The 21832-nt window shown below is 44.7% G+C and overlaps 1 protein-coding gene across 2 annotated transcripts in view; it reads right to left on the minus strand.

Moving 5' to 3' along the window:
• The window catches only part of LOC133381666 (zinc finger protein 420-like), a 43520-nt gene that overhangs the window by 16602 nt on the left and 5086 nt on the right, over window positions 1-21832 (minus strand). The gene's annotated exons all lie outside the window — the stretch shown is intronic.

The raw sequence follows: 21832 nt of genomic DNA on the forward strand, positions 1-21832 counted from the left end.
CTCTCTCGGCAGTTTACCACAATTAAAAACATTAAAAACAAATACACAAATTTAAAAACACATTTTTAAAAAACAATTTAAAAACACGTGCTAAAATGCTTGGGAGGAGAGGAAAGTGTTGACCTGCAGCCGAAAAGATAACACTATTGGCGCCAAGCACACATCACCACAATCATTCCATAATTTGGGGGCCACCACTGAGAAGGCCCTCTCCCTTGTTGACAGACTCCCACCTTCCCTCGGAGGAAGGCCTTGGATGTTTATTTTATTTATTTAGTTAGTTAGTTATTATTTTATTTATACCCCAGCCTTCCTCTATGCGCTCTATGTGGGGCTGACCTTGAGGTTGGTCCGGAAGCTGCAACTGGTGAAAAAGGCGGCAGCAAGACTGCTTACTGGGGCACGGTATCGCCAACATGTCACCCTGCTGCTGAAAGAACTGCACTGGCTGCCCATTTGCTACCGGGCCAAGTTCAAGGTTCTAGTTTTGGTGTACAAAGCCCTGTACAGCTCGGAACCAGGATGCCTGAAAGACCGTCTTACCCCTTATATACCCAGCCGATCACTGCGCTCTGCAGGTGAGGGCCTCCTGCAGATGCCATCTTATCAGGAGGTCTGTTCTGCACAATATAGGAAACGGACTTTTGTGGGCAACACCTACCCTGTGGAATTCCCTCCCTTTGAATATTAGGCAGGCACCATCTCTGCTATCTTTTCGGCACCTTTTGAAGACTTTCCTCTTTCAACAAGCCTTTTAAGTTGAGACCTATCCCAGTCTGCATCTGTGTCAGAATTGTTTAATATGTTATTTAATAATGTTTTTAACCCTTTCTTTAAGCTGTTATTTTAAAAATGTTTTTAATGCTGTTTTTGATTTAATGTATTTTAAGTTCTGTTTTTTATGATATTTTAAAGTGGTTTAATGCTTTGTTTGCCGCCCTGGGCTCCTGCTGGGAGGAAGGGCAGGATACAAATAAAATCAATCAATCAATGATTTAATTTGTGTCCTGCCCTTCCTCCCAGCAGAACTCTTGATTCTCTCTGACTGTTTTGTGTAGTACCATGGAAATTGGGAGGGTTGTTAAGCAAACATTTCTGAGTTCAGGACTACGAATTTTGTACGGTTTTGTTTTTAAATGAGCTTATGGGAAGCATCAGATTGGCATGGGGGTATTTTTGATTTAACTGGCTGCATCATGTGTTAATATCTGCCTGCATGCTCTCAAATTTGTGGTCAGCAGACATAGTGCCAAAGACAGTGTCAGACCATTCAATGGTTGGTGCCGGGAAGGGAGTAAGAAGGCAGACATTGCTGATCTTCTAACAAAAATATGTACCTTGTCTCAAAGACTTGCTACCGTATGGATTGGCAAATGTATTACAGTCTGAAAGCCAAAAGGACACAGAAGGTATCTGGGAAATCAGAGGCCTATGAGCTGTTCTGGGAAAAGTAGTGGAAAATATTATCAAAGACAGAATTACGAAACATGGAGTGCAACACATCAATCATGGGATACGAGGAAATAAGCTCTCATGCATCAGTAAGTGTTTAAAGATCAGGAAGGAGAAAGCAGGAATAAATGAACAGTTCTCCCAATGGAGGGATGTAAGAAGTGCCCCCCCGCCAATCATCAGGATTAGGACTTGTGCTTTTAAACTTGTTTCTAAATGACATGGATGTGGGGTGAGAAGTGAGGTAACCAGCTTTACTATTGATATCAAGTTCAGGGTGATTAAAATAAAGAAGGATTGTGAGGAACTCCAAAAGGAACTCTCCAAGCGGGCTTGGGTATTAAAGAGGAAATGCAATTAAATGTAAGCAAGTGTAAAGTGATGCACAGAAGAAAAAAATCCAAACTGAACCGGTGGTGACTGACAGGAGAGATAACTCGAGGACATAGAGGATGCCTCAATTAAGGTACTGATGTTATAGCTATGAAATTGGTGGATTCCATCTGAGGAATCATTAAGACCCAGATTGAAAATAAAACTATCAATATCATAATGCCATTATTATACAGCCACGAGAGATTTCAAAACAAAACCTTACAAAACATATAGTCCTGAACTCAGAAACACTTGCTTAACAACCCTGTCAATTTTCATGGCGATACACAAAACAGTCGGAGTGAATCAAGAGTTCAAAGTCTAAAAAGAGAGAAAAAACCTCAGAGCCCTTTTGGACTTTTTTCTCTGAGTTCTCATAATCTGTTGTAATTCTGATACTGACCTTGCCCCATACTCTGACCTTCATCTGCTGCAGTTTAAAAGTTTAAAAAAGGCCTGGCTGATTTTTAATTAATTTAATAAATTTTGGCTGGGACCCAATGATAACGCGGAGCATGCTCAGTAAGAACCAACTGTCAGAGTTCTAAAAGCCTCACAGCTGCTGGGCTTGCCTAATCAGGGGGCCACACCCACACCAGACTTTGATTTCATGTGAGACAGTCATGGCTTCCCTCAAAGAATCCTGGGAAGTGTAGTTTGTGAAGGGTGCTAAGAGACTCCTATTCCCCTGAGAGAACAGTTTAACAGTCAGCCACTCTGATTGAAGGTCTATGAGGGGAACAGGGCGTCTCCTAGCAACTCTCAGCACCTTCACTAACTACACTTCCCAGGATTCTTTGGGAGAAGCTGTGACTGTCCAAAGTGAAATAAAGGCCTGGTGTGGATGTGGCCAGGGAAAGCTTTGGTTTAAATTTGGGTGGGAGGCTACATGTGTCTGCTGTAGAATAAAAAGGTGGGGGAAAGCCTGAAAAAGAATGATTCTGTTTACAATGTTTTCCTTTTGGAAAGGAAAGGGGCTACCCTTCTGCCCTGTGCCCACACACCCAATCTCTTCCCCTCCCACTCCGTGCCCCTTCCCTGGGTCAGTGTTGGACTATGACCTGGGAGACCAGAGTTCAAATCCGCACACAGCCATGAAGCTGACTGGGTGACCTTGGGCCAGTCACTGCCTCTTAGCCTCAGAGGAAGGCATGGTGAAATCACCTCTGAATACCATTTACCATGAAAACCCTATTCAAAGGGTCACAATAGGTGGGGATTGACTTGAAGGCAGTCCATTTTCATTTTCAAACATGATTGCATAGAAATAAATCCTACTGAACTAAAAAAATATGCATATGATCAAACCCACCCTCCCTTCTACATCCTCCTATCCCCTCCTCTCACCCCTTCCCTCCCCCTTCCTTTGCCCCTCACTCCCCATCCCTTTCCAACCCCTCTTTCCCCTTCCCCTTCCCCCTCCTCCCCTTCTTCCTCCCCATGGTCAGTTTTACCTATCTTAAACGTGATTGCATGGAAGTAAATAGCATTGAACTCTATAAGCATGCAAATGATCAAACCTGCCCTCCCCTCCACCTTCCTTTGCCCCCCTCCAATATGCTCCTTCCCACTCCCACTCCCCCCCCCATGGTCAGTGTTTCCTATCCTAACCAAGATTGCATAGGAGTAAATCCCATTGAAAATAAGCATGCAAATGATCAGACCCTCTCCTCTCCTCTCCCTCCCCCCTCCCTCCCTCCCCCCCCACGGTCAGTTTTACCTATCCTAAGCATGATTGCACAGGAGTAAATCACACTGAATTTAATAAACATGCAAATGATCAAACCTGTCCTTCTCCTTCCCTCCCCATCCTGCCTGCTCCCCACCCAGTCCTCCCCTCCCTCCTCCTCCTCCTCCCCTCCCCATCCTCTGTGGTCAGTTTCACCTATCCTAAGCATGATTGCAGGGGAGTAAATCCCATTGAACTCAATAAGCATGCAAATGATCCATCCATTCTCAGCAAACTTGGACAGGATCCCATCTCTTACCTCCCGGATTAAAAAGCAGGGAAATTCACTAAGAAGCAAAAAACCTTGCGGTTTAAGAACATACCTATAGCCCACATCTATTTCTATCAAACTTTAAAAAGCAGGGAAATTGGGCAGCTATAGTGAATGCACCAGGGGAGCAGGAGACCTGAACTCCTCTCTGAGATATTGGACTGCCCTACAAATTGGTCAAAATGCAAACACCATTTCGGTTGCTCTTTCACAGTCCAATCCACTTCCTGTGTAGCTTGGAAGAATTTGGTAACATGTCCCTCTCATGAATACTATAGCCAGCGGGGATTTTTCACATTCCGCAATGTTAAATGGAAAATACCCCTGCATGCCATTCTGAGGCTTCCCATAAGCTCATTTCAAAACAAAACCTTACAAAACATATAGTCCTGAACTCAGAAACACATGCTTAACAACCCTGTCAATTTTCATGGCGATACACAAAAGAGTCAGAGAGAATTGAGAGTTCAAAGTCTAAAAAGAGAGAAAAAAACCTCAGAGCCCCGATCAGGGGGAGGAGCTTCAAGATGGCAGCCATCGGTAAGCAAATCTGAGATATCCCTGCAGCATTTTTCTATTTTTAAACTACTTTACCTCAAACTAACCAACTGTTTGAATTCATCTTTTGAGTGAGTAATTGATGGGGTTTCTCCCGCTGCATTTGGATGCAAGTTTTTCCATCTCTGTCCCAGCTGCTTCTGTAAACACTAAAGGCTAATGCTGCTCACTGGAGGCCGAGGGAGAGTGAAAGATATATTGTGGGACTTTGATCTAGCGCCAGCTGTATAAACAAATAAGGAAAGACTCTAAAACATCTCCTTACAACTCTCTGCTCTTAGCCTTCTTATCAACAGTAACAACAACGAAATAACTCTTTTACTTATACCTATGCGGCTCTGAGTACTCCGCCCTTTTCTGTTTTAATTCTGGCATTTTTAATTTTTTAAACTTTTAACTGCTGGGGCTATGGTTTTTACCAGGAGGAATTACAAAACTTTGGGCTTGGTCCCTATGGAACTTGCCTTGCACTCCAAGAAACTTAAACAAACCAAGATCAAGTCCTTTTTTGGCTCCAGAACTGGGCAGGGGAGCTTAGAAGTCGTGGGGGATGAGAAAAGCCCTGAGGGAAGTGAGGCAAGTGAGATTTCCAGCTCTAGAACCCCTATATCGGATGGGAACACAGTACCCTTTCTGACCACACAAGCACAAATCCAAGAGACATCTCCCTTGACAAATATCCCCCTTGACTGGTCTTTGGACTTAAAAGGTGCTTTGCAACTGGGATCCCCTGACCCTCCCTCAACAAACCTGGCTTCAGAGTTAGCTGCTGTGGAAAACAGGACTCATTCAGAAACTGTCTTGCTAGCAGCAGATCTTTCTGAACCTGAACAGGGTTTCCAACACCCCCTTAGCCGCTTGCCTTGTAAGGAAGCATTGCCTCCCACCCCCTCACATCACCTTCCCAAACTTTCAGAAGATGTAAACAGATCACTCCCGGTCGGAGACCTTCCTCTTGACTGTTGGTTCTTTATGCTAGCTAAAGACATAGATTTAATGAAGTCTTTCCTGTCTGAATCAAACACCCTTCTTTCCATCCTAGTAGAGGCCTCCAGTAAATTCACCCGATCTGCGGGGACTGTATCTAGAGGCACTCAGACGGGCCCAGGACTGCTCCACGAGCTTGAGGTAGTCCCAAATAACAAAGCATCAAGGCGAGTTAAGCAGCAGAGCGAGTTCGGCAGCAGGGCGAGGAGGCCAGGGCCCCCCACTCTGCCCGTCTGTTCCCTGACCTCAACTAAACCGCAGTCTCCAACCCATTGACGTAATAAACCTTAAACAAAACTATGCAGGTAAGAAGCCAGCAGGGGTGTGGGGGCTTTCCAGTGTTTTGCACCGCCTGCAGCATGTACGACTATCTGCCTGTTGGACAGAAGTCGTGGGTGTGCTCTCGGTGCAATGAGCTCCTGGCTCTCCGGGAATGACTTCATTTCCTTGAGGCCAAGGTGGCGGACCTGGAAAAGCTGAGAGAGGCAGAGAGGTGTGTGGAGGAGGCCTTCAGGGACGTTATAGCTGTGTCCCACTCCAACGATGATAGCTCTCCTGCTATCATGGACAACGATGGTCTCGGGGAAGGAGAGCATCCAGCTGAGGAAGAGGGAAACGATCCCTTAGAAGGGACCCATTCCTTGGGGGATGAGCAGCTATCCTCTCGTGCTGAGGATATATCTCCAGGGGCTGGAGGGATCCTTGTAGTGGGTGATTTGATCATTAGGAACATAGACAGTGGGGTGTGTGATGGGCGTGTAGACCGCAAGGTGTTTTGCCTGCCTGGTGCGAAGGTTGCGGATATCGCCCGTCGTTTAGATAGTTTGGTAGACAGTGCTGGGAAGGAGTCAGTGGTCGTGGTGCACGTTGGCACCAACGACATGGGGAAATGCAGCCGTGAGGTCCTGGAAGCAAAATTTAGGTTGCTAGGTAGGATGCTGAAAGCCAGGACCTCCAAGGTGGCTTTCTCTGAAATGCTACCGGTTCCACGCGCAGGACCAGCCAGACAGGTCCAGCTTCGCAGTCTCAATGCGTGGATGAGACGATGGTGTCGGGTGGAAGGGTTTGGATATGTTAGGCACTGGGGAACTTTTTGGGACAAGCCGGGCCTGTACAAAGGGACGGGCTCCACTTGAACCAGAATGGAACCAGACTGCTGGCACTTAAAATTAAAAAGGTGGCAGAGCAGCTTTTAAACTGACTGAGGGGGGAAACCCGACAGGAGCTGAGAAAGGTCCGGTTCGGAATAAACCTCCCCCCTGGGATAAAAACCAAAGAAATGATGAAATTTTAAAAGGGGTAGGCCTAGAAGTAGGCATTGTGAGAGCAGGGGCACAGGATATCAATTCAGAAGAGCAAAATTACCACAGGCCTAACCACAAGTGCCAAAGACACTTGAAGAGAGACACTGCTTACAAGTGCCTGTACGCTAATGCTAGGAGCCTCCGAACCAAGATGGGACAACTGGAGTGCTTGGTCTTAGAGGAGAGCATTGATATAGTGAGCATAACGGAGACCTGGTGGAATGGAGAAAACCAGTGGGATACGGTTATCCCTGGATATAAACTATGTTGGAAGGACAGGGAAGGACGTATTGGTGGCGGAGTCGCTCTATACGTGAAAGAAGGCATTGAATCCAGCAAGCTCGAAACCCCAAAAGAGGCAGACTCCTCCACAGAATCGTTGTGGGTGGTGATACCATGCCCCAGGAGGGACTTAATACTGGGAACGATCTATCGTCCCCCTGATCAAAATGCTCAGGGAGACCTGGAGATGAGATATGAAATTGAGGAAGCATCCAAACTAGGAAATGTGGTAGTAATGGGTGACTTCAACTACCCGGACATAGACTGGCTGCATATGTGTTCCAGTCATGACAAAGAAGCAAAGTTTCTAGATATTCTAAATGACTATTCCCTAGACCAGTTGGTCATGGAACCAACCAGAGGGATGGCAACCCTGGACTTAATCCTCAGTGGGGACCGGGACCGGGTGCAAGATGTAAGTGTTGTTGAACCGATTGGGAGCAGTGACTACAGTGCTATTAAATTAAACATACATGTAACTGGCCAATTGTCAAGAAAATCCAACACGGTCACATTTGACTTCAAAAGAGGAAACTTCACAAAAATGAGGGGATTGGTAAAAAGAAAGCTGAAAAACAAAGTCCAGAGGGTCACATCACTCGAAAATGCTTGGAAGTTGTTTAAAAACACTCTATTAGAAGCTCAACTGGAGTGTATACCGCAGATCAGAAAAGGTACCGCCAGGGCCAAGAAGATGCCAGCATGGTTAACGAGCAAAGTCAAGGAAGCTCTTAGAGGCAAAAAGTCTTCCATCAAAAAATGGAAGTCTTGTCCAAATGAAGAAAATAAAAAAGAACACAAACTCTGGCAAAAGAAATGCAAGAAGACAATAAGGGATGCTAAAAAAGAATTTGAGGAGCACATTGCTAAGAACATAAAAACCAACAACAAAAAATTCTATAAATACATTCAAAGCAGGAGCCCATCTAGGGAGACAATTGGACCCTTGGATGATAAGGGAGTCAAAGGTGTACTAAAGAACGATAAGGAGATTGCAGAGAAGCTAAATGAATTCTTTGCATCTGTCTTCACAGTGGAAGATATAGGGCAGATCCCTGAACCTGAACTAACATTTGCAGGAAGGGATTCTGAGGAACTGAGACAAATAGTGGTAACGAGAGAGGAAGTTCTAAGCTTAATGGACAATATAAAAACTGACAAATCACCGGGCCCGGAAGGCATCCACCCGAGAGTTCTCAAAGAACTCAAAGGTGAAATTGCTGATCTGCTAACTAAAATACGTAACTTGTCCCTTGGGTCCTCCTCCGTGCCTGAGGACTGGAAAGTGGCAAATGTAACGCCAATCTTCAAAAAGGGATCCAGAGGGGATCCCGGAAATTACAGGCCAGTTAGCTTAACTTCTGTCCCTGGAAAACTGGTAGAAAGTATTATTAAAGCTAGATTAACTAAGCACATAGAAGAACAAGCCTTGCTGAAGCAGAGCCAGCATGGCTTCTGCAAGGGAAAGTCTTGTCTCAGTAACCTATTAGAATTCTTTGAGAGTGTCAACAAGCATATAGATAGAGGTGATCCAGTGGACATAGCGTACTTAGACTTTCAAAAAGCGTTTGACAAGGTACCTCACCAAAGGCTTCTGAGGAAGCTTAGCAGTCATGGAATAAGAGGAGAGGTCCTCTTGTGGATAAGAAATTGGTTAAGAAGCAGAAAGCAGAGAGTAGGAATAAACGGACAGTTCTCCCAATGGAGGGCTGTAGAAAGTGGAGTCCCTCAAGGATCGGTATTGGGACCTGTACTTTTCAACTTGTTCATTAATGACCTAGAATTAGGAGTGAGCAGTGAAGTGGCCAAGTTTGCTGATGACACTAAATTGTTCAGGGTTGTTAAAACAAAAAGGGATTGCGAAGAGCTCCAAAAAGACCTCTCCAAACTGAGTGAATGGGCAGAAAAATGGCAAATGCAATTCAATATAAACAAGTGTAAAATTATGCATATTGGAGCAAAAAATCTGAATTTCACATATACGCTCATGGGGTCTGAACTGGCGGTGACCAACCAGGAGAGAGACCTCGGGATTGTAGTGGACAGCACGATGAAAATGTCGACCCAGTGTGCGGCAGCTGTGAAAAAGGCAAATTCCATGCTAGCGATAATTAGGAAAGGTATTGAAAATAAAACAGCCGATATCATAATGCCATTGTAGAAATCTATGGTGCGGCCGCATTTGGAATACTGTGTACAGTTCTGGTCGCCTCATCTCAAAAAGGATATTCTAGAGTTGGAAAAGGTTCAGAAGAGGGCAACCAGAATGATCAAGGGGATGGAGCGACTCCCTTACGAGGAAAGGTTGCAGCATTGGGGGCTTTTTAGTTTAGAGAAAAGGCGGGTCAGAGGAGACATGATAGAAGTGTATAAAATTATGCATGGCATTGAGAAAGTGGATAGAGAAAAGTTCTTCTCCCTCTCTCATAATACTAGAACTCGTGGACATTCCAAGAAGCTGAATGTTGGAAGATTCAGGACAGACAAAAGGAAGTACTTCTTTACTCAGCGCATAGTTAAACTATGGAATTTGCTCCCATAAGATGCAGTAATGGCCACCAGCTTGGATGGCTTTAAAAGAAGATTAGACAAATTCATGGAGGACAGGGCTATCAATGGCTACTAGCCATGATGGCTGTGCTCTGCCACCCTAGTCAGAGGCAGCATGCTTCTGAAGACCAGTTGCCGGAAGCCTCAGGAGGGGAGAGTGTTCTTGCACTCGGGTCCTGCTTGCGGGCTTCCCCCAGGCACCTGGTTGGCCACTGTGAGAACAGGATGCTGGACTGGATGGGCCACTGGCCTGATCCAGCAGGCTCTTCTTATGTTCTTATGTTCAGGACCAATACAAACATCTCGATGCGCTAATTCTAAGAACTATGGGACCAGGCTGGCAGAGACTGCCTTTAACAACAAATGAAATAAATGAATCAAATATCTCAAGACGGCTAAGAAGACCTCTTCTTCTTCATCTAAGAAAAGCAAGAATATTAAATCCTTCAAGTACAAATGCCGTAGCAAAATGAATTTTACCAAACTCTTTCAACTGCTGGATGTCATTCCTAACCAGAAAAGAGAGGTGAGACGGAAATCCCCTGCTCAACCAGTAAGACTTAAAGTAGACAAACCAGCCATGAATGCTGTAGTCTCACATCCTCTCCCCTTGCCTCCCATACCTATTGACTTTCCTCAGTGCCAGAAGACAGGCCAACAAGACCCTTGGTCTCACATATTACACGTAACAAATTCACCTCAACGTTGACCCCCTGTTACTAAATGGGCTCTGGTTCTTAGCCGACAGAAACTTGTTTTTTCCAATTACCCTAAACCCTGGGGTTGTACTGCACTTTATGATCGTAAAATCCATCTTCTGGGAATCCTGGGAACAGTCACTCCAGGTCTTTTTTCCTTGGGAGACATTCTCCGAGTGGAATATCTATACTATAACCACCAGTTAAGCTTCCCGGCTGAGATTTCTTACTTGGAATATCGCAGATGGAAGTCTAAAAAAGCAGATCCTTCCTTTTCGGACTACCTAAACAAGCACAACATTATCTTTCTCCAGGAAACTTGGTGTACTGAGACACTAGAACTTGACGGCTTCTCCGTCTATTTGATGGCAGCTACTCCTAGTGACAAAGGCGGCCGCCCCAAAGGTGGCCTGAGTGTGCTGACTGCTACAAACCTTAGAGCCCATGCCACTTCCTTAGACTACCTACCGGGCCTCGCAATGTCCTTAGTCCACCTTGCTGCCCAACAGCTTCCTTAGCTGAGCTGACAGAGATAGTCTCGGAGGTGCTCTTGAGATCCCCTAGACTTTTGGTACTGGGGGATTTCAACGTCCATGCTGAGGCTGTCTTATCTGGCGCAGCTCAGGACTTCATTGTCTCCATGACAACAATGGGGCTGTCTCAATTTTCTACCGGCCCAACGCATGTGTCGGGACATACTCTTGATTTGATCTTCGCCACTGGACATGGAGATGGTGATCTGGCGGTGGGGTGTTTTTCATCTACCCCATTGTCATGGACAGATCACCGCTTGCTGAGATTTAGACTTACAGCGGCTCTTTCCCTCTGCAAAGGTGGAGGATCTATTAAGTTGATCCGCTCCCGGACCCGGATGGATCCTGCAGGTTTTCAGAGGGCTCTGGCAGATTTTCCGGTTGATAGGACTGGTGCTCCTGTCGAGGCCCTGGTCACACTGTGGAATACGGAAATGACCCGGGCAATTGACACGATCGCTCCTGCGCGCCCCCTCCGCTGTAGAGCTCATACAGCTCCGTGGTATACCCCGGAGCTGAGAGCGATGAAACATGAGAGGAGGAGGCTGGAGTGCAGATGGAGGAAAACTCCCAGTGGATACAATCATGCCTTGGTAAGTGCCACCAATAAGTTGTATACAAAAGCGGTAAGGACAGCAAAGAAGCTTTATTTTGCTGCCTCTATTAGATCATCCCTATGCCGCCCAGCAGAGCTTTTTAAAGTTGTGTGTGGGCTGTTACACTCTGGCCCCCACGATACTACGGAAACATCAGAAGCCCACTGCAACGAAATTGCTGGACACTTTCAAGATAAGATCGCATGTATCCGCAGGGATCTTGACTCCGATGTTGCGACAGATGAATCCATTGAAGTGTCCGGAGCACGGCCTTGTCCTTCATTATTGGATGAGTTTCAGTTGGTGCAGCTTGGGGAAGTGGACAAGGTGCTTGGAATGGTTCGGGCAACCACGTCTGTTCTGGATCCTTGCCCATCTTGGCTAGTGAAAGCTAGCAGGGCTGGGACCACCGGTTGGGCCAGGGAAGTGGTTAATGCCTCCTTGAGGGAGGGAGTAGTCCCTGGTAGCCTCAAGGAGGCAGTAGTGAGACCTCTTTTAAAGAAACCCTCCTTGGACCCAGATAACTTGAACAACTATAGACCTGTGGCGAATGTCCCTTTTCTGGGCAAGGTTTTGGAACGGGTGGTTGCCGGCCAGCTCCAGGCGCTCTTGGATGAAACCGATTATCTAGATCCGTTTCAATCGGGGTTTAGGCCCGGTTTTGGCACCGAAACAGCCTTGGTCGCCCTGTATGATGACCTTTGTCGGGAGAGGGACAGGGGGAGTGTGACTCTGTTGATTCTCCTTGATCTCTCAGCGGCGTTTGATACCATCAACCATGGTATCCTTCTGGGGAGACTCGCGGAGTTGGGTGTCGGGGGCACTGCTTGGCAGTGGTTCCGCTCCTACTTCGCGGACCGTCACCAGAAGGTAGTGCTTGGGGAACATCACTCGACACCCTGGACTCTCCATTGTGGAGTCCCTCAGGGGTCGGTCTTGTCCCCCATGCTTTTCAACATCTACATGCAGCCGCTGGGTGCGGTCATCAGGAGTTTTGGAGTGCGTTGCCATCAATATGCTGATGACACGCAGCTCTATTTCTCCTTTTCAGCTTCTTCAGGTGAGTCTGTTGATGTGCTGAACCGTTGTCTGACCGCGATAATGGACTGGATGAGAGCTAATAAACTGAGACTCAATCCAGACCAGACCGAGACACTGCTGATGAACACCTTCCCCGCTCAGATGGTGGATGTTCACCCTGTTCTGGATGGGGTTACACTCTCCCTGAAAGAACAGGTATGTAGTTTGGGGGTTCTTTTCGATTCTTCCTTGTCTCTCGAGGCCCAAGTGGCCTCGGTGGCACGGAATGCATTTTACCATCTTCGTCTGGTAGCCCAACTATGCCCCTGTCTGGACAGGGACGACCTCGCCTCCGTTGTTCATGCTCTGGTAACTTCAAGATTGGATTACTGTAATGCGCTCTACGTAGGGCTGCCCTTGAAGACAGTTCGGAAGCTTCAGCTGGTGCAGAACGCAGCTGCCAGACTATTGACGAGGACCAGTCGGTCTTCGCATATAACACCTATTCTGGCGCGTCTGCACTGGCTCCCTATTTGCTTCCGGGCGAGATTCAAGGTGCTGGTTTTGACCTATAAAGCCTTACATGGCGTGGGACCTCAATACCTTGTGGAACGTCTCTCTCGCTATGAACCTACCCGTTTACTTTGTTCAGAATCTAAGGCCCTCCTCCGGGTACCAGCTCATCGGGAAGCCCGGAGGGTGGTTACTAGATCTAGGGCCTTTTCTGTGGTGGCCCCTGAGTTGTGGAACAGGCTCCCCGAAGAGGTACGCCTGGCGCCTACACTTCTATCTTTCCGGCGCCAGGTAAAGACCTTTTTATGCATTTTAATCTTTTAATTTTCTTAATCTTTCTACTTTTAACATGTATCCTTCTTAATTTGTGTTGTATTTCGTTTTTGTTGTGCTTTCTGTTGTTTGTTTGTACATGTTTTTGTGATTTTTTACTATGATATATTGTATTTTATCTTGTTTGTTCACCGCCCTGAGAGCTATTCTGCTAAGGGCGGTATATAAATTGAAATAATAAATAAATAAATAAATAAATTACATTTAAAAATCTATCTTGAATGCATCTTCTGGATTTCTGTTACTTCATCCAGGGTTTCACCATGAAATATGCACATTTTTTCTAGTGTGCTGAGTGTACAGGGAAATTAATTCACAGTATGCAGTAATGAGATATGAGGCTAATCTATCCTTACCCTGGGTAGTGCTAGTGCCATCTCTACTTTTCTACTTCAGCAGAATCCTCTTCATTAGCTTTTTCTTCTTTCAAGAAGAACAGGCTCCCCGAAGAGGTACGCCTGGCGCCTACACTTCTATCTTTCCGGCGCCAGGTAAAGACCTTTTTATGCTCCCAGGCATTTTAATCTTTTAATTTTCTTAATCTTTCTACTTTTAACATGTATCCTTCTTAATTTGTGTTGTATTTCGTTTTTGTTGTGCTTTCTGTTGTTTGTTTGTACATGTTTTTCTGATTTTTTACTATGATATATTGTATTTTATCTTGTTTGTTCACCGCCCTGAGAGCTATTCTGCTAAGGGCGGTATATAAATTGAAATAATAATAATAATAATAATAATAATAGTCCTTACGTTCCCTTCGATATGCTTGTTATTAATGAATGTTTACCTTCCTCCAACCCGCCAAAGAAGCCGAATTAGCAAAATCTTCCATGAACTAGAGGCCTATATAGATAAGCACACATTGCTCCACCCCCAGGCGAAGATGGTGTTAGTGGGTGACTTCAACGCTAGATTAGGCCCTAGTGATGATGCTCTGTATGCTCATTTTCACGAAGTCTCCCCTGCTCCGGATGAGCTTCCTTTTCTGCCAACTCGTCATTTTAAAGAACCGGGTTTCAACTATGCTGGTCTCTGCCTCATAAAATCACTTTTTAGACTGAACTATGTTTTAGTAAATGGATCCGCGAAAGGTGATAATAACGGTGAATTTACCTATCTATCCAGCCTAGGAGCCTCAACAATAGATTTCTTTATTGTATCCATAGACCTCTTCAGTAAAATTTTAAGATGCACGGTCAGTGATCGCCCAGACAGCGATCACCTCCCCCTGACTTTGCTGATAGGCTGTGACTCTTGTATCTCCTGCACCAATCAACCTATAACGTTGGATATGACTCCAGATGTAAGAGCTTCGTGCGTTAGATGGACGCAAAAAGTGGAAAAGAACCTGAAATCCTTACTGTACTCGCATCGCTTCCTCTGTTGTCGTGAACAGCTTTTAACGGCTGATCCTGGAGAACCAATGTTAGTTGCATACCAGGACTCATCGCGGATGTACAACTCTGCCTGACCTCCCACCTAGCGGCAAAGTCCGCCACTTGTCCTCGAGTCTCCAAATCATGGTTTGATAAGGAGTGTGTTAATTTGAAGAAACTGCTTGTAGAAAAATACAGGGAATATAGATTTTATGATCTGCCAGGTCTTCCAGCTGAGTGCCTTGCTTTAAAAAAGGAATATAAACTTCTAATTAAAAAAAAAAAAGCAGCCCAGATTAATCTTTGGCAGTCTCTGATTGCCGCCTCCAGGTCTAGAAACACGTCTGTTTTCTGGAAGCTTGTGTCTGGGGCATGGGTAAATGAGACCACTGCAGTGATTTACCATATCCCGGCAAATACATGGGAGTCATACTTTCAGGATATTTTCTCCTCTTGCCTATCAAGAAGAAAAAGGGCAGAGATACCGCCAACTGAACTACCAACTTGGCCCCCAGTCTCTGTTAGTGAAATAAATTCCCTAATTGCTAGTTTGAAACCACATAAAGCACCGGGGCCCAATAATATTATTCCAGAAGTAATTAAAGCTAATTCTGAGTGGTGGGCCCCGGTCCTAGCAACCCTTTTCACAAGTATTGACCAGAGCTTGGAAAAGTTACTTTTTTGAACTACAACTCCCATCAGCCCAGTCCAGGGGTCATGCTGGCTGGGGCTGATGGGAGTTGTAGTTTTAAAAAGTAACTTTTCCAAGCTCTGACCAAACCCTTTGCATTCCAGAAGATTGGAGCTATGCCACTGTCATCCCAATTTATAAAAAGGGCAGTCGGTCGGATCCAGCTAACTATAGGCCTATTACTCTCCTGAACATCCTGAGTAAGCTATATGCTAGCCACTTACTGACTAAGCTTCAGTCTTGGATGGAACAGGAAAATATCTTGGAGGAGGAACAAGCTGTCTTTGTGCTACAACATCTCATAGAAAAATACTCTGCCAAGCCAGGGGGATACCTTTATGCCGCCTTCATCGACTTTAAGGCGGCATTCGACTCCATCCCGAGAGACAAGCTCTGGACCAAACTTGAATCTACCTTCATAGATAGACGCCTATTAGCTTTGATCCGCGGCCTTCATCAAAACTCCCAGATACGGATCAGATGCAATCAAGCGGGTAATCTTACTAAACCTATCCCCACTCTTAAGGGAGTCAAACAGGGCTGGATCTTGGCTCCAACTCTTTTCAACCTTTACATAAATTCCCTAATCAAAAGCCTGATGCAAAGCCCTATGCATCATCCCACCTTAGCAAATAGACCCCTTTCAATATTACTGTATGCTGATGATGCGGTCCTTCTATTGCTGTCAAGCACTGGCCTGCGCTGCTTACTGAGAGCTCTTTCTGTTTATTGCACCAAGGATCTGCTGGTGATAAATCACAGCAAATCCAAGGTTGTAGTCTTCACTAGGAAGAGACTGCAACATCGATGGCATGTAAATGGCACTCCCATCAAAAAAGTTTCATCCTACGGGTATTTGGGAATTACCCTTCACTCTTCTGGACTTTGGCACTGGCAGGCAAAGAATGCTAGTGCGATTGCTAAGAGGACTACCAAGGCTCTTCTGTCCTTCTTCTATACGAATGGTGGCCAATATGTGCCATCTGCGCTACAAGTGTTCTCCGCTAAAGTGATTTCACAATTGCTCTATGGTGCCCAGACAAGTACCTATGGTACCTATACTCCCTTAGAAACTGTACAATCTAAGTTTCTTAGGAGCATCTTTGGCACCCCTTCCTGTGTTTCCAACACAAAACTACGCCTCGAGGCTGGCCTTCCAACAATCGAGGCTCGCATATGGATACTCAAATTTAGGTATTGGCTCAAATTGATCTTTGCCCCAGTTGGATTGGCCCCACTTGTGTTGCTGGACTTTTACCAATCAAAATGGAAGAAATCTCTATTTCTTAAACTTGCTCTTCTAGGCTTCTCTCCCCCAAATATTTTAGCCTCCGGACCATCTAAGGCTCTGGCGGATATTACGCAGAGAATCTTTGATGTGGAATTCCAACACCTTTTATCTCTTATTGACTATAATTTTGTTTTTAATCCACTTTTAAAGCCTTTCTCCCTGGCGCAGTATTTAATCTCTCTCCATACTCCTAGGCTCAGAAAGGCATTCGCACTGGCCAAATATAATGTTCTTCCATCTGCTCTCTTAGATGGAAGGTACCGTAAAACTCCCCTTGCTGAACATTATTACCCATGCAATACAGAGGCTATTGAGACCGCAAACCATGCTTTACTAGAATGTATATTTTATAGTGATCTCAGCAGACGATTTATTACCCCTTTTCTTCAGAATTTGCCGGATAGGGACATAACTTCCTATATGCATTATTTTCTTGCAGACACAGATTCTCGTATTACATATAAGGTCGCTGCAGCGATCGACTTACGCAAAGTACTGATAAGCCAGGGACCACCGCACCTTGCAGCATCTGCCTAAATATCTTGTATATGCATACTTTTAGTGGCTACTGTATAGTTAACCCTGTTTTGTAATACCTATGTCTGTCTGTCTGTATGATATATCTTTCTGGTCATTGACCGTAATAAACTTACTATTACTATTCAGAGCCCTTTTGGACTTTTCTCTGCCAGAGTTCTCATAATCTGTTGAAATTCATTAAAAATCGGCCATGTTCACAGAGTACCTGTAATCCTAATACTGACCTTGCCCCATACTCTGACCTTCATCTACTGCAGTTTAAAAGTTAAAAAAAATGCCTGGCTGATCTTTAATTAATTTAAGACATTTTGTCTGGAAGCCTATGATAATGCGGGGCATGCTCAGTAAGGACCAACTGTCAGTGTTCTAAAAGCCTCACAGCTGCCGGGCTTGGCTAATAAGAGGGCCACACCCACACCAGACTTGATTTCACTTGAGACAGTCATGGCTTCCCCCAGAGAATCCTGGGAAGTGTAGTTTGTGAAGGGTACTGAGAGGAGACTCCTGTTCCACTGAGAGAGCTGCAGCGGCCAGAGTGGATGAACAGTCAGCCACTCAGATTGAAGGTCTGTGAGAGGAACAGGGCGTCTCCTAGCAACTCTCAGCACCCTTCACTAACTACACGTCCCAGGATTCTTTGAGAGAAGCCATGATTGGCTTTGAGCCATGCCTTTGAGAGAAGCCATGATAAATTCTTTTAAATTGTTTTTAAAAGATGTGTTTTTAAATTTGTATATTTGTTTTTCATGTTTTTAGTTATTGTAAACCACCCAGAGAGCTTTGGCTATGGGGCGGTATATAAATACACTAAATAAATAGATAAATAGATAATGATTGTCCAAAATGTAATAGAGGCCTGGTGTGGATGTCACCAGGGACAGCTTGGTTTTAAATTTGGGTGGGAGGTAGGGTTGCCAGGTTCAGGGCCTGAGACTGATCCTGTATCTTTAGGAGAAGAGAAAATCAGCCAAGTGCAGGTGTTTTTGCAACATTGTAATGGGAAAAACCACAAGGTAGAATTCTCCCTTCCCCCAGCACAACTTTGAAAGATACAGAAGACATCTTGGTTGCCAGGCTCAGCCTGGTCAGTTTTACCTATCCTAATCATGATTGCATAGCAGTATATCTGATTCAACTCAAATCATACAAATGATCAGACCTACCTTTTCCCTCCTTCCCCTTTCCTCTCCCTTTCTCCTCCCCTGCCCTCTTCCTTCTGCCTCCTCCCCTGTCCACTTCAGGCTTCCCTCCCCATGGTCAGTTTTACTTGTCCTAGGCATGATTGCACGGGAGTAAATCCCACTGAACTCAATAAACATGCAAATGACCACATCTGTCTCCCCTCCCCCTCCTGCCTGCTCCTATCCCCTGTGGTCAGTTTCACCTATCCTAAGCATGATTGCCGTGTGTGTGTGTGTGTGTGTGTGTGTGTGTGTGTGTGTGTGTGTGTGTGTGTGTGTGTGTGTGTGTGTGTGTGTGTGTGTAAATCCCACTTAACTCAATAAGCATGCAAATAATCAATCCATTCTCAGCAAACTTCCGCAGGATCCCATTTCTTACCTCCCGGATTAAAAAGCAAGGAAATTCACTAATACGCAAAAAACCTTGCAGTTTAAGAATGTACCTATACCCACAGATATTTCTACCAAACTTTTAAAAGCAGGGAAATTGGGAAGCTATAGTGAATGCACCAGGGGAGCAGGAGACCTGAACTCCTCTCTGAGATATTGTACTGCCTTACAAAGTTGTCAAAATGCAAACACAATTTGGGTTGGTCTTTCATAGTCCAATCACTTGCTGTGTAGCTTGCAAGAATTTGGTAACATGTGCCTCTGAGCATATGCTGAGTGGTGGCAACACCTGTAATCAGCCCAAATAATAGAAAGAAGATATGTCCTGTGCTGATTTTGTTTTAGCCTGGAGGAAGCAGCATTATTAAGGCAGTTGATATAGTTGAGATGGTCACTTTAAATATGTCTGATTTACTTTGCAATTTTAGTGAAGTTTCCTATAGGAAATCATTTTCTTTTGCTTTTGTTTCTATGAATATGTGAAGTACAGCAACACTTTGCAAAATTTATACTAAAAAAACTCCAAACATAATTGTGGAATAATGGCACTGACGTCTGCAAAATAGTCTCCAGTGAACCTCAGAAGTATCTCAATTTGCACAAGATAAGACAGTGGAAGGTGAAATATATTCTAGCAAAATTCTAGATGTGCTCTATGTTTTTAATTGATCATGAACACCTTGCCTTAAATAAAGTGGTTTAAACATAGCAGGCTGAAAACATGCATCCTCTTTTTTCCAACAATTAGAGTCATTGCTAAAGTAGCAGCATATTGTGATCAGTCTGCAGTTTCAGATTCAACTGTTAATGCACCCAAAATAGAAATAGAACATAACCTTAGCCAGGGCCAAGAAGATGCCAGCATGGTTAATGAGCAAAGTCAAGGAAGCTCTTAGAGGCAAAAAGTCTTCCTTCAGAAAATGGAAGTCTTGTCCAAATGAAGAAAATAAAAAAGAACACAAACTCTGGCAAAAGAAATGCAAGAAGACAATAAGGGATGCTAAAAAAGAATTTGAGGAGCACATTGCTAAGAACATAAAAACCAACAACAAAAAATTCTATAAATATATTCAAAGCAGGAGACCATCTAGGGAGACAATTGGACCCTTGGATGATAAGGGAGGCAAAGGTGTACTAAAGAACGATAAGGAGATTGCAGAGAAGCTAAATGAATTCTTTGCATCTGTCTTCACAGTGGAAGATATAGGGCAGATCCCTGAACCTGAACTAACATTTGCAGGAAGGGATTCTGAGGAACTAAGACAAATAGTGGTAACGAGAGAGGAAGTTCTAAGCTTAATGGACAATATAAAAACTGACAAATCACCGGGCCCGGATGGCATCCACCCGAGAGTTCTCAGAGAACTCAAAGGTGAAATTGCTGATCTGCTAACTAAAATATGTAACTTGTCCCTCGGGTCCTCCTCCGTGCCTGAGGACTGGAAAGTGGCAAATGTAACACCAATTTTCAAAAAGGGATCCAGAGGGGATCCCGGAAATTACAGGCCAGTTAGCTTAACTTCTGTCCCTGGAAAACTGGTAGAAAGTATTATTAAAGCTAGATTAACTAAGCACATAGAAGAACAAGCCTTGCTGAAGCAGAGCCAGCATGGCTTCTGCAAGGGAAAGTCCTGTCTCAGTAACCTATTAGAATTCTTTGAGAGTGTCAACAAGCATATAGATAGAGGTGATCCAGTGGACATAGTGTACTTAGACTTTCAAAAAGCGTTTGACAAGGTACCTCACCAAAGGCTTCTGAGGAAGCTTAGCAGTCATGGAATGAGAGGAGAGGTCCTCTTGTGGATAAGGAATTGGTTAAGAAGCAGAAAGCAGAGAGTAGGAATAAACGGACAGTTCTCCCAATGGAGGGCTGTAGAAAGTGGAGTCCCTCAAGGATCGGTATTGGGACCTGTACTTTTCAACTTGTTCATTAATGACCTAGAATTAGGAGTGAGCAGTGAAGTGGCCAAGTTTGCTGACGACACTAAATTGTTCAGGGTTGTTAAAACAAAAAGGGATTGCGAAGAGCTCCAAAAAGACCTCTCCAAACTGAGTGAATGGGTGGGAAAATGGCAAATGCAATTCAATATAAACAAGTGTAAAATTATGCATATTGGAGGAAAAAATCTGAATTTCACATATACGCTCATGGGGTCTGAACTGGCGGTGACTGACCAGGAGAGAGACCTCGGGGTTGTAGTGGACAGCACGATGAAAATGTCGACCCAGTGTGCGGCAGCTGTGAAAAAGGCAAATTCCATGCTAGCGATAATTAGGAGAGGTATTGAAAATAAAACAGCCGATATCATATTGCCGTTGTATAAATCTATGGTGCGGCCGCATTGGAATACTGTGTACAGTTCTGGTCGCCTCATCTCAAAAAGGATATTATAGAGTTGGAAAAGGTTCAGAAGAGGGCAACCGGAATGATCAAGGGGATGGAGCGACTCCCTTACGAGGAAAGGTTGCAGCATATGGGGCTTTGTAGTTTAGAGAAAAGGCGGGTCAGAGGAGACATGATAGAAGTGTATAAAATTATGCATGGCATTGAGAAAGTGGATAGAGAAAAGTTCTTCTCCCTCTCTCATAATACTAGAACTCGTGGACATTCAAAGAAGCTGAATGTTGGAAGATTCAGGACAGACAAAAGGAAGTACTTCTTTACTCAGCGCATAGTTAAACTATGGAATTTGCTCCCACAAGATGCAGTAATGGCCACCAGCTTGGATGGCTTTAAAAGAAGATGAGACAAATTCATGGAGGACAGGGCTATCAATGGCTACTAGCCATGATGGCTGTGCTCTGCCACCCTAGTCAGAGGCAGCATGCTTCTGAAAACCAGTTGCCGGAAGCCTCAGGAGGGGAGAGTGTTCTTGCACTCGGGTCCTGCTTGCGGGCTTCCCCCAGGCACCTGGTTGGCCACTGTGAGAACAGGATGCTGGACTAGATGGGCCACTGGCCTGATCCAGCAGGCTCTTCTTATGTTCTTATGTTCTAACCTCCAATATAAAACACAAAAGTTGTCTTCACCATCACATGACAATGACCAATAAAAAGGATCTGAAATTAATAAAAATACATTTGACACAGATTTCTAGGATGAATAAGGAGGGGGGGAATTTTCTGGTTTAGATTCTCTGTAGAAACATTAGTAACACAGGA

Source organism: Rhineura floridana, chromosome 3 (assembly GCF_030035675.1).
Source record: "Rhineura floridana isolate rRhiFlo1 chromosome 3, rRhiFlo1.hap2, whole genome shotgun sequence".
Classification (NCBI taxonomy): domain Eukaryota; kingdom Metazoa; phylum Chordata; class Lepidosauria; order Squamata; family Rhineuridae; genus Rhineura; species Rhineura floridana.